Raw genomic sequence first — 12,129 nt, forward strand, 5'->3', positions numbered from 1 at the left:
ACGGAGGCTATGACTCCAACAGAAATTGGATGCCCATCCCATAGAGTGCTCATGATGAGTAAGATGGATAACGAGTGCGAAAGGAGGTTGGATCTCAACTTACTTGAAGGGCGCAGAGAGGCGGCTATCATCAATGAAGCCAAATACAAGAAGAAACTAAAAAAATAATACAATCAGCGCGTGAAAGAATGCCACTTCAAGAAGAATGATTTTGTCCTTCGGAACAATAAAGCTAGTCGCGCGATACCCCCGGGAAAGATGTCCCCCAACTGGGAGGGACCTTATCAAGTCTCGGTGGAATTGGGAAAAGGCGCATACGCTTTAAAAGATTTGAATGGAAAGAAGATCCCGCGCACATGGAACGCAGCACAGCTTAGAAAATGTTTCATGTAAAAATTGTCAAGATTGTAATCAAGGCTTTTTAAGCCATTATGAATAATGATACGCGCTATTTTCTTTTAATGTGTGTTCTATTACCTTTTGCATACATGTTTCACACTTCCCTTTATTAATTTTGAGCAATATGACAACATTGTATTGACATCAAAACTAAAAATAAAACGAAGTAAAACATACATGCGCGAGCTTCAAGCTCAACTCTAAAACGTCAGGGCCTTAGCCCAATAATATGAGCCTTAGCTCAGGGCCTTAGCCCAATAATACGAGCCTTAGCTCAAATCACTCACAACATCCATCCTACATGCTGCGCAGCTAGACCATAAAAGTACCTAAGCACAACTAAGGCAAAGCACATGCCAAAACATAGTGGTTAAGGTCTCAGGTCGAGGTCGCGCATGGGATTATAATGGATATCAGAGTAACACATACTGACACATAAAGGCTAAAAAACTCATTCATAATTCCCTATAATAAATGCGCGATAACGTCTCGCAAAAGAGGAATAATGAAGTGCCAAGGCACATGTCAGCATATTCAGAATATTGCAAAAATAACTTGAAATATGACAAGGATTAAGTAAAATAATTTCCTTACAACCTTGTTCAAGTTTCAATGTTCAAGCATATCTTATATTCAACAAGCAAACACATGCAATATAAAGAGATGAATTGGGAATGCGCAAGATGCGAATAAGGGAAAAACAAAATTTCATTCAAAAACATAGAAGTTTACAAATTTACAAAATGATGAGATAAAAACTACAAACAAAAAAAAACATGAAGGGCTTTTCAAGTCTCTATATCAACATCGGCCTCTTCATCGTCCTCATCATTAGCTCCTCCCTCAGCATCTGGCGCAGCCCGCTCCTCGTCATCTCCAAACTTACCATAATCAAGCTGTTCGTCTTGAATGGAGTCGTCTTCTATCACGATAGTGTCAGGAGTAGGTCCTTTGGCCACGCCAGAGCCGCTAGCAGAGGCAGCATTGCCCGCGCCATCATCGCTGCCACCAGTCCCTTCACACTCGTCAAGTAATTTCTTTAGCGCGCTGAGATCGGGCTGGTCAGCAAGCGCGGCTATCTGCAAGTCACAAGGAAAAGTATGAGTACAAAAGACTAGGAAAATAAGTCAAGGTAAACTCATTAAGGTTAAAATACCTGCTCAAGGATGGGAATGGGAGTATTCAAATACTTCTCCCCCACCTCGGCCATGTCAGCGCAGACAACGTCGAGCTGATAAGGGTAGTCGGATGGATTCTTCTTCAGCATGCCATATTCATAGCCATCCTTAAACCCTTCAGCTCGACCCACCAAGCGCGACGCAGCATTGCAATCCATCACAAGGGTCTGAAACTCGTCTGAGTATTTCATCGCATAAGCGCAACGAGTCATACCCTGTGAAACTAGCCATTGGCGATCCTGCGCGAGGAAAGAAACAGACGTCTCAAGAGCAGGAATCTAAGAGTTTAACAACTCAACAGTTTCCTTGGTCTGTTTTAGCTCTTCTTTGTCGGACGCTGCTGCCGCCAAGGCCTCATTCCTTTCCGCTCGCGCAGCATCGAGCTCTTCGCTGTTAGACGCTGCTGCCGCCAGGGCTTCATCCTTTTCTGCCCGCGCAGCTTCGAGCTCTTTCTTCAGGCGCGCAACCTCACTCTCTAATAAAGATTTGTCAGTGATAGCCTGCACAAGAGTTTGATCACGCGCCTCTGCCTCTAACTCCAAATCACGCGCTCGCCGCGCGTACCTGGCCACATCCGCCTCTGCCGCCTGCAGCTTCTCCCGCGCAGCCTGCAGCTCATGCCCGCGCTTCACAAAGGCAGCGTTGGCACTTGTTCGGTTCTCGCTAAGTTCTGCTTGGAGTTTCTCAGCTCTCTCTCGAGCGTCAGAAAGATTCCAAGCAGAAACCTTAGCCTCTTGCTTGGCCTCCGCAAGGGCATCACGCACCTTTATATAATCATTACGAAGCTCTTGGGAGGCAGCAAAGAACGCAGACCCAGCAAAAAGGTGGTCGTTGAGCAAGTCCATGCGAGAGCGGTCCTCCTGAAACATCCTTTCAGCCGGAGGCACAGAGTGAGCCCAGAAGTCTTCACACACGCCCATGGATTGAAATGAGCTATCCTCAGTAATATTCCATCTCGGGCGGTATATGTGATCGGCTTCCTACAAACACAAAGCAACGCAAAAGCAACGTTTTAGTCATCTAAACACTAATATGGAAGTCCGCAGAGCGGAGCAAAACAAACTTATACATGCGGAGAGCCAGCAGAAAAGTCAGCGCCAGCCCCACGAGAAGGCTGCGCCACGAAATCTCGTGGCGCTACAGGGCTTGCGCGGCCGCCATCGGAATCTTCAAAATTGACCTCCTCATCATCCTCTGTAACAGGTCTTTTCTCCTGCGACTTGGAAAAATCAAAAACAGTCTCGCGAGGAGGGCTGCGCGCAGGAGGAGGTGAGGGAGGTCTCGACGCCGCTAGATCAGCGCGTAAAATAGTCTCCTGCTCCTTAGTAATCCCAATGAGAGGAGATTCAGTGCTTGTTGGAGCAGGAGCAGAACTAACGGCGCCGGCGCCAGCAGTGCCGCCAGCAGCTTGTGTGCCAGCTATAATTCCAATGAAAAAACCAAAGAGAAATGATTCATGACTTGATCTAAAAAAAAAAAAAGAAGTCAGAAAATCAAAGCGCAATAAATACCTTGGCGCACCGCCGTCCGCGAATTGAGCATCGCCATGAAGTCCATTTTCCCCCTTTTCGAGGGTAAAACAGGGGACTTCAAAGCAACCTTCGGTGCAGCCTCGGTACCTTGCTGCGCCTGAGGTTGAGCCACCAAGGTCGCCGGCTCTACAAACATTTGAGTGAGCAAAGATTCATTAATAACTCTATCGGAATCACGCTCATAAAACCACAAAATATAAACAAAGTATACCTGTTGGAGAAGATGAAACAGCAGGCGCAGCGCCGCTTCCCTTGTCCGCCGCGCGAAGAGATGAGGTGGCGGCACCATACCTCGTGTGGACAGGAGGATTGCCCACACCTCGAGGCAAAGAAGACGAGGAAAACTTGGAGGTAAACCCCTTGGTTTTCTCAAGTCCCTTCGCTTGGGTAGGAGGATCCTGGGCAACAGGGGCATCATTTTTCTTCTGTTTTTTACTGGCCCCTGCGCCAGTTTTGCCTTTAGCTTTGCGCTTGAGTTGTGGCGCCTCAGCTTCTTCCTCCACCTCTTCTTCCGCAAGCTCCAGCTCGTAGTTCTCGAGCGCATCTACAATACGTGCAACAGAAATGTTAACCAAATTTGGTATTCTAAAGGCATAAGCATAAGTACAAAGGCTTACCAGACGCATCGCTGTCAAAGCAAAATCCCAAATCAACAGGGATGAACATATCATCGAAGCGATCGGGGAAAGCAACTTCCCCAGCGCCCAGCGCGACAGAGCCACCCTCCATATGCTCATCATAGGCGGCGTGGACGTATTCCTTGCTTACTGCATAATACAAGACAAATGATATCAGCAAAACGAATTATATTCGCGCAGAAATAATGCAATGAGCTAATAACTCACCTAAGCCATCAACTTGAATGACAGGCTCAGTTGCGCTGTCGGCCCACCTCTTGCTTATACCAACCCCCACCAGCGCCTCCTCGCAAATATTCTTGGCGGGGGATGGTTCAGCAGTCAACTTGTTAACCCATGCACCAGTTGGGTTTTTAAGAACATTTTCATCCGCGGGCGCATAAGTGATCGCGCGCATGGTCATGCGGATGGGAATCACACCAGCCTTAATATAAAAAAATTTCTCAGACCAGTCATGAAGGCTTTTGAAGGAAACAGTGCAGCACTTAACCTTCTGACTGCGAGGTATGAAGGAAAACCAAGAATCTTGGATTTTTGGCTTGTAAAAATATTGAAAGCGCCGAGGGGTGGGCTCCTCGCGCTGAGCTTTGCACATGAACTCAAAATGAGTCATGCGCACTAGTCCACAAGGATGGACTTGGGATATGTGAATCCCATAAAACTGAAGCAGCGCACCCATAAACCTTGTCATCGGGAGACGAAGGTTACAGTGAGTGAAAAAGTGACAGTATAAGGAGATATAGCCGGTGGGCGGATCTGCCGCCGTTTGCCCGGTCGCCGGGAGCAGACAGCCGTACTCAGGGAGAAAACCCTGAGAGGCGATGAGATTGTCGAAATCAGGCTGTTTAAGTTTGCAGGGAATCTCATCCCATCTCTTCACTGTTTTGCTCTTCCCCACCTCCTACGACTAGGCCTCGGCAGCCCGTTTACCCTTGCCGGTCTTCTTCAAAGTAGACATAACTAATGATTTTACACGGCGTTTGCTGGGGGAAATTGTGGTGTCTGGGTTATCAGACATACAATGGTGAATCAAAGAGCAGTTACTTTAAGCACAGAAATCTGGAAGCAAAAGACAGGCTCTTAATCGGAATAAAAATTGAAGGATAGAGCTCTGAAATAACAATGAAGATGAAGAAAACCACTCAAAAGGCTTGCTTTTATAGGCCCAGGAGAGAGAAAGAAACAAGTACTGATCAGAGTTCACGCGCCCCCACTCGCAGGTGCAGGCCAACATGAGCGCGACACGTGTTCCTGACACTGTGTGAGGAGACATGAAAGGCAACTGTAGCACCTCGAGCACACGAAAAGTCTGACACGTAACGTCTCCATCTCTGACGCATGTCAGCACCAACCAACCACGTACATGGACGATTCATTTCAACCAAAAGGATAGAATTTCGCGCAACGCACATATGAGAAATGAAAAAGAAAAGACAAACCCTATTAAAAGAGCAAACTATTAAGTCTAATATCTATCTTACCTCGCTCGCGCGACACAAGACACACATTAGACTGGGGGGCTTGAAGAGGTATGCACCCGCCTTAACATCGAGCGGGGCGGGTCAACCCACAAGATATAGACAAGAGGCTTGAAATCAAGATGTCATGAAGGCACAAAGCCAAAACATATGCGCATGGCGCATATCACATATGCTCACGCGTATCACATATGCTCACGCGTATCACATATGCTCACGCGCCATATATGCTCACGCATATCACATCTGCGCGTGGCGCATATCACATATGCTCACGCATCATATATGCTCACGCATATCACCTCTGCGCGTGGCGCATATCACATATGCTCACGCATATTACATATGCTTGCGCATATCACATCTGCGCATGAAACATCTGCGCGTGAGAATAAAGAGAAGACTTCGCGCATCCCCAGGATAGGCGCATATCACACATGCACATAATCAACCTCGTCCTTATCTAAATCAGGATAAGGACAACCCTGATTGTGCTCACCAGACAACCTTCCAGAAGGTATCCTTTAAGGAATAAAGAATATGCTGATGTTGACAGCTGCCAATGAAAGGTGGACAACTCAGCAAAACCCATGTGCTACCACGTGATGGCACATGGGTCAGGTGAAATACCTTGGTCAGAGAATAATCAATGAAAAAGCACCGGGTGTCCTAAGGACACGTGGCGCGAAGCAATAGGAGGAGGCCAGAAAGGCCCTAATGGGATCTGAGCCCAATCATTGGAAACCCTAACACTATAAATACCACACCACCTCCACAAGAGGAGGTAAGCAAGAAAATACACTCTAAATCCTTACTCACTTTCAGATTATTATTATCTTCTCCTACAATATCTTATTCTCACACCGGAGGGTTACCCCAAAGAGGACCCCTCTGTCCCTTTCTGAGGGGTAAGTTCACGGTGCTGCTCGTTTTGTAGGTGGAAGAATTCATACTCCGGAAAACCATCGGTGATATAGCATACTCATACCCGAGGAAAGTTGATCGTTTACTAGTAAGTCGATCCACGTTTCTTCACTAATGAAAAAAAAAGCCCTTTGAAAATCAAGCATCAAAACAATATCATGAAAATTAACAGAGTTTTTATTTAAAAAAAAAAGAAAAAAACCTAAAAGAAACATGAAAATGAAGCTTAAAATGATCCATTCTAGAGATCCGAACTAGAAATAGCCTGAATTAACTCGCAATGCGGATGATCCACAAGCAAACTAACGAATTCGCCGATCAAATTGAAATCCAAAAGCTAAAGAAAAAGACAGTAAAGTGGTGATGAAAGAGAAAGAGCATACTTATACTTACAGAGGAGATTCGTTAAAAACAAGGGCAAAAGGCTACTATCGAATTCGTTAAATCAAGCAAGCAAAATTGATTTGGTAGAGAAGAGAAGGTTCAGTTATATTATTTGTATTTGTATAGCCCTGCTGCCTGCCTGCCTGCCTGCATAATATCATTCCATAATATCATGTGCGAGCGTACAAAACGCGCACCGCTTTCTTTCTGCTTCTAAAAGCCGACTTCAGTGTCTATGAGCTGTAACTTGTCTAAACATGTTCTTATTCTATTTTTATTTTTTCTTTTCTTTTCTTTTCCTTTCTCGATAGTTAATTTTATTTTATGCCAATGCCACCATTATTATTATTATTATTATTATTATTATTATTATTCACTAATTCATCATCATAGGTTCATAGCTTATATAATGTTTCAAATAAAAAAAAAGTTGCATAACAGATTTTCAAGATCAAGAATCATCATTTTTCTGTGCAACAAAAAGATACAAAAACAATTACTTTTTAGTAATAAATAATCATTTAAGAATAAAGTATATGTGTGAAGTCATGAAATGTATAAGCTTAAGTCGTGCATCTACATTACGTCCATATTCATGTATTAGCTTTATATATATATATATATATGGTAAGGATCCTAAGAGAACCATTGATAAATTGAAACTTTGAGAATCATTTTAGACCACTAAAAAAACCCTCTAAAAAAATATTAAAAAAATTATAAAACAAACAAAACCGAAAATTTTAAAAAAGTAAAAAAACCAAAATTCTTATATTTCATTCCGGTTTCATTAAAAAAAACAGAATTTTTTTTTCTTTTTAATTCGTATTATACTTATACACATATGTATACTTTCATTTAATCTCTAGTTACGTAATATACACATATGTACATTATCATTTACCTTAAATTATACATATATGTATAGGAAAAAACATGTGTGTACATATTATACATATATGTATAATAAAAAAACCGATTTTTTTTCCTTTTTAATTCGTATTATACCTATACACGTATGTATACTTTCATTTAATCTCTAGTTATGTAATGTACACATATGTACATTATCATTTACCTTAAATTATACATGTGTATAGGAAAAAATATGTGTGTACATATATGTACATATTGTACATATATGTATATGTATAATTTAGCTAAACCGAGATTATTTTTTTTTTTTTTTAGAAACTGGGATGATAAAAGAACTTTGGTTTTTTTACTTTTTTTATTTTTGTGTTTTTTTTTGTTTTATGATTTTTTTTATTTTTGGGTTTTTTTGTGGTCTAAAATGGTTCTCATAGTTCTCAATTCCCAAAAAGTTCTCACATGATATATATATAGGGGAGATTTCAATTAAGAACTCCTTTGAGTTTTAAGAACTCGAAAGAACTCAGTGTAACGATTTTATTTTCGAATTTTTTTTACACATACGTAATATATGTAAGTTACATAAATGTAAAAAAATTACATAATTTTTTACGCACCGAGTCGACTTTTTACACATGTGTAACGGACGTAAAAGTTAGTGTAACCACTTACATATTTATTCTCTCTCCTACTTTGACTTTTTTGTCAGATTTAATCTCAACCACATATTCCAATTCATTTAATTAAATGTGTGGCCTAGAATTGAGTTCTTAAGTTCTTAAAACTCAACATGGTTATCAAAATATCGCTTCCCTATATATATATATATATATATATATATATTTGTATATTTCTTTCATGTGTAGAACTTATGTTGAATGATTTAAAGAACTAGTTTGTTTTGTTATTGAAATTAATGTTTTTAAATAGGAAAAAAGGGTTAGGTTATAATAGGAAGTATAGTTTTTGTAGGAAGGATAAGAAGTAATCTTATCCATTTATTTTGAATATGTAGGGTTGAGATTAGTTTATGGGGAAATCAAGTGTGAACACAAGGTAAAGGGCATAAAAGGAATAACACATTTGCTGACTTTCTCTCTCCACATGCAAGGCATATGCCAAATTCCCCCATCATTTTAAAACGTCCATAACTTTTTTTTACGATGTTTTTATTGAAAAACAAATTCACCATAATAACGAGTGTCTTTTTATCTTTTACATGAGTACCATATTGTAATATAAAAATTAAAAAAAAATTAGTGGGTTTTTTACAAATTGTGTTTTACCAAATTGTGTTTTACAAAATTGTGTTATACAATAATATTTTTCATTGTGTTTTTCCATTATATTTTTTACATTGTGTCATACAATTGTGTTTTTTATTGTGTTTTTTTTTTTCATAGTGTTTTTTTCCATTGTGTTTTTTACATTGTGTTTTTCATAGTGTTTTCCATTGTGTTTTTTCGGACTTTTCCGGCGAGGTGGTGGCGGTGGGTGACGGTTGTGGTGGCGGTGGGCGGTGGGGTGGTGGTGGTTATAGGATATAAGTGAAGATGTAAGTGGGTTTTGAGATTAATGTAAGTGGGTTTTGAGATTAAAGTAAATGGTTTTTGATATTTAAGTGTTGACTAAAATACCCTCCTTCCTAACCTTCTTAGGAAAATCAAACTTCTTATTTGAACCTAACCCTAGGAAAAGATATGCCTGATTACTTATGTGATCATAACACGGGAATAAAAAGTCGATACACAAAATATGCTTTGTGTATCTAATGTTGTGAGGCTTTCTACACAAAATATGCTTTGTGTATCTAATGTTGTGAGGCTTTCGACATGATTTTGTGTCACACGACTGTAGTAGTTAAAACTTAAATCGTTTTCACATTTTTATTTTCTTCAACTACGTAAATTTCTACAACTACGTACTCTTAACATACAATATATATTCAACTAGACATGTCTATGCATCTTGGATTACCTAGAAGTTTGATCTTGAAATATTCAATATCTATCTTCGAATTCTTTATTTATTTATGTATTCATGAGTTGTTGTTTCTTTAGTTATAGTGACATAAAGCAAGAAAGAACTCATATAAAGTAATGAAGAGGTATGTACCCGCCTCAACACCAAGCAAGGCGGGTCAACCCACAAGATAAAGACATTATGAAGGCACAAAGCCAAAACCCAGGCGCATCGCGCATACAAAACATGCTCAGGCATCATATGCTCGCGCATCACATATGCGCGCGGCGCATATCGCATGCTCTTGCACATCACATATGCGCGTGGCGCACCAGCGCGCGGCGCATATCACACGCTCGTGCATATCACACCTGCGCATGAAATATCTGCGCGTGAGAATAAAAAGAAGACTTCGCGCATCCTCAGGATGGGCGCATATCACACGTGCACATAATCAACCTCGTCCTTATCCAAATCAGGATCAGGGCAACCTTGATTGTGCACGTCAGACACTCTTCTAGAAGACATCTTTTTAAGGAGTAAGAATATCTTGATGTTGACAGCTGCCAAATGAAAGGTCGACAACTCAGCATGACACATGTGCTACCACATGATTTCAACCAACGAGAAAGCGCCAGGTGTCCCAGAGGACACGTGGCGCAGTGCGATTGGAGGAGGCCAACGAGGCTGAGCCCAGCCAGTGGAAACCCTAGCACTATAAATACAGCATCAACTCCACTTTGATGACACATTCATTCATACTCAATCATTGACAGTTACAAGCAGTGATATCACATTCAATCATATTGAATTATATTCACTCACAGTCAGTTACAGAAAAACACACAGTCACACAATCAAGAGTATTCAGCGATTCAGCAATACTCTTGAGATTTCACTGACTCACACTTTATTATCTTCTCCACAAAGATACTGATTCTCACGCCATCCAGCAAGTTTTGCGACGCCCCGCGCTCTCCGGAAGGCTGACAAAGTGGGCGCTGGAATTAGGTGAACACACGATCACTTATAAGCCCCGTCCAGCGATAAAGGGTCAAGTTTTGGCGGATTTCATCACGGAAATCCCAGACGGAAAGATTGAAGAAGCTCAGCGCGAGGTAGATCCTCCGCGAGCAAATGATGAAGAAGATGTTTGGAGGCTATTCACTGATGGAGCCTCCAACAGCGAAGGGTCCGGCGCAGGCCTCAAACTGATGGACCCTGATAATCGTGAATATACTTATGCTATCAAGTTGGACTTCAAGAGTACCAACAATGAGGCTGAGTATGAAGCCCTGCTGGCTGGTCTGCGCATCGCGCGCAAGTTTGGGGTTAAAAGACTAGAGGCGCATGTTGATTCTTACTTGGTAGCTGCTCAGGTCAACGGCCTATATGACGCCAAGGAGAACACAATGCCTCTGTATCTAGAGCAGGCAAAAAAGCTCGTTGAGCAGTTTGACTTCTTCAGAATAATACACATCTCGCGCAGCGAAAACAAGTCCGCTGACGCGTTGAGTAAAATGGCATCAACTAATTTTGATCACTTTGGCAAAGATGTCAGGGTGGAGGTAATGAGCAGCCCGTCAGTGCAAACGCAATCGGTCCTTGTAATTCATACAACCCCTTCATCCTGGATAACTCCAATAACAGAATTCCTGATGAAGGGGAAGTTACCAGACGATCGCGCACAGGCGAGAAAGATAAGACACAAGGCACAGAACTATGAATTACTTGATGGTACATTATATCGGCGCTCTTATCTTGGACCGCTCATGAAGTGCCTGGATGCTGAAGAAGCAACCTATGTGATTAGGGAGATTCATGAAGGAATCTGTGGAATTCACGCTGGCCCGCGCATGGTGGTTGCCAAGGCGATGAGCTCAGGCTACTATTGGCCAGGCATGTACTTGGATGCGCTAAAAGAAATCCAAAAATGCAAGGCATGTCAGAGCTACGCGCCAAACACCATGCGTCCAAAGAACAACTTGATTCCAGTCACCTCCGCATGGCCTTTCCACAAATGGGCCATTGATATTGTAGGGCCCCTGCCGCAAGCGCAAGGGCGAGTGAAATTTTTGGTAGTGGCGATAGACTATTTCACAAAATGGGTTGAGGCCAAGCCACTAGCAAAAATCACAGCTGAGGCGATGAAGCAATTTATCTGGAGCCACATCATTTGCCGTTTTGGCCTTCCCATGGAAATTGTGAGCGACAATGGCAAACAATTCACTGACAAGAAGATATCAAGCTGGCTCAGAGAATTGCACATCAACCAAATCTTCACATCCGTCTACCACCCTCAGGGGAATGGTCAAGTGGAGCGCGCGAATCAAAGTTTGCTAAATGGGCTGAAGAAAAGGTTGGAGGGAGAATCCCATTCTTGGGTCGAAGAGTTACCTAATGTCCTGTGGGCGCACAGGACATTAAGCAAAACTAGCAATGGCGAATCCCCGTTCAGCCTAACCTATGGGACAGAGGCTATGATCCCAGCAGAAATTGGATGCCCATCCCATAGGGTACTCATGATGAGCAAAACTGATAACGAGCGCGAAAGAAGATTGGACCTTAACTTGCTTGAAGGGCGCAGAGAAGCGGCTATCATTAATGAAGCCAGATACAAGAAAAAGCTGGAAAAATATTATAATCAGCGCGTTAAAGAATGCCACTTCAAGAAAAATGATTTTGTCCTTCGAAACAATGAAGCTAGTCGCGCAATACCCCCAGGAAAAATGTCCCCCAATTAGGAGGGACCTTATCAAAT

Source organism: Bidens hawaiensis, unplaced genomic scaffold, assembly GCF_021521415.1.
Source record: "Bidens hawaiensis isolate Kalapana, Puna unplaced genomic scaffold, B.hawaiensis_p1.1 tig00025180_1, whole genome shotgun sequence".
Classification (NCBI taxonomy): domain Eukaryota; kingdom Viridiplantae; phylum Streptophyta; class Magnoliopsida; order Asterales; family Asteraceae; genus Bidens; species Bidens hawaiensis.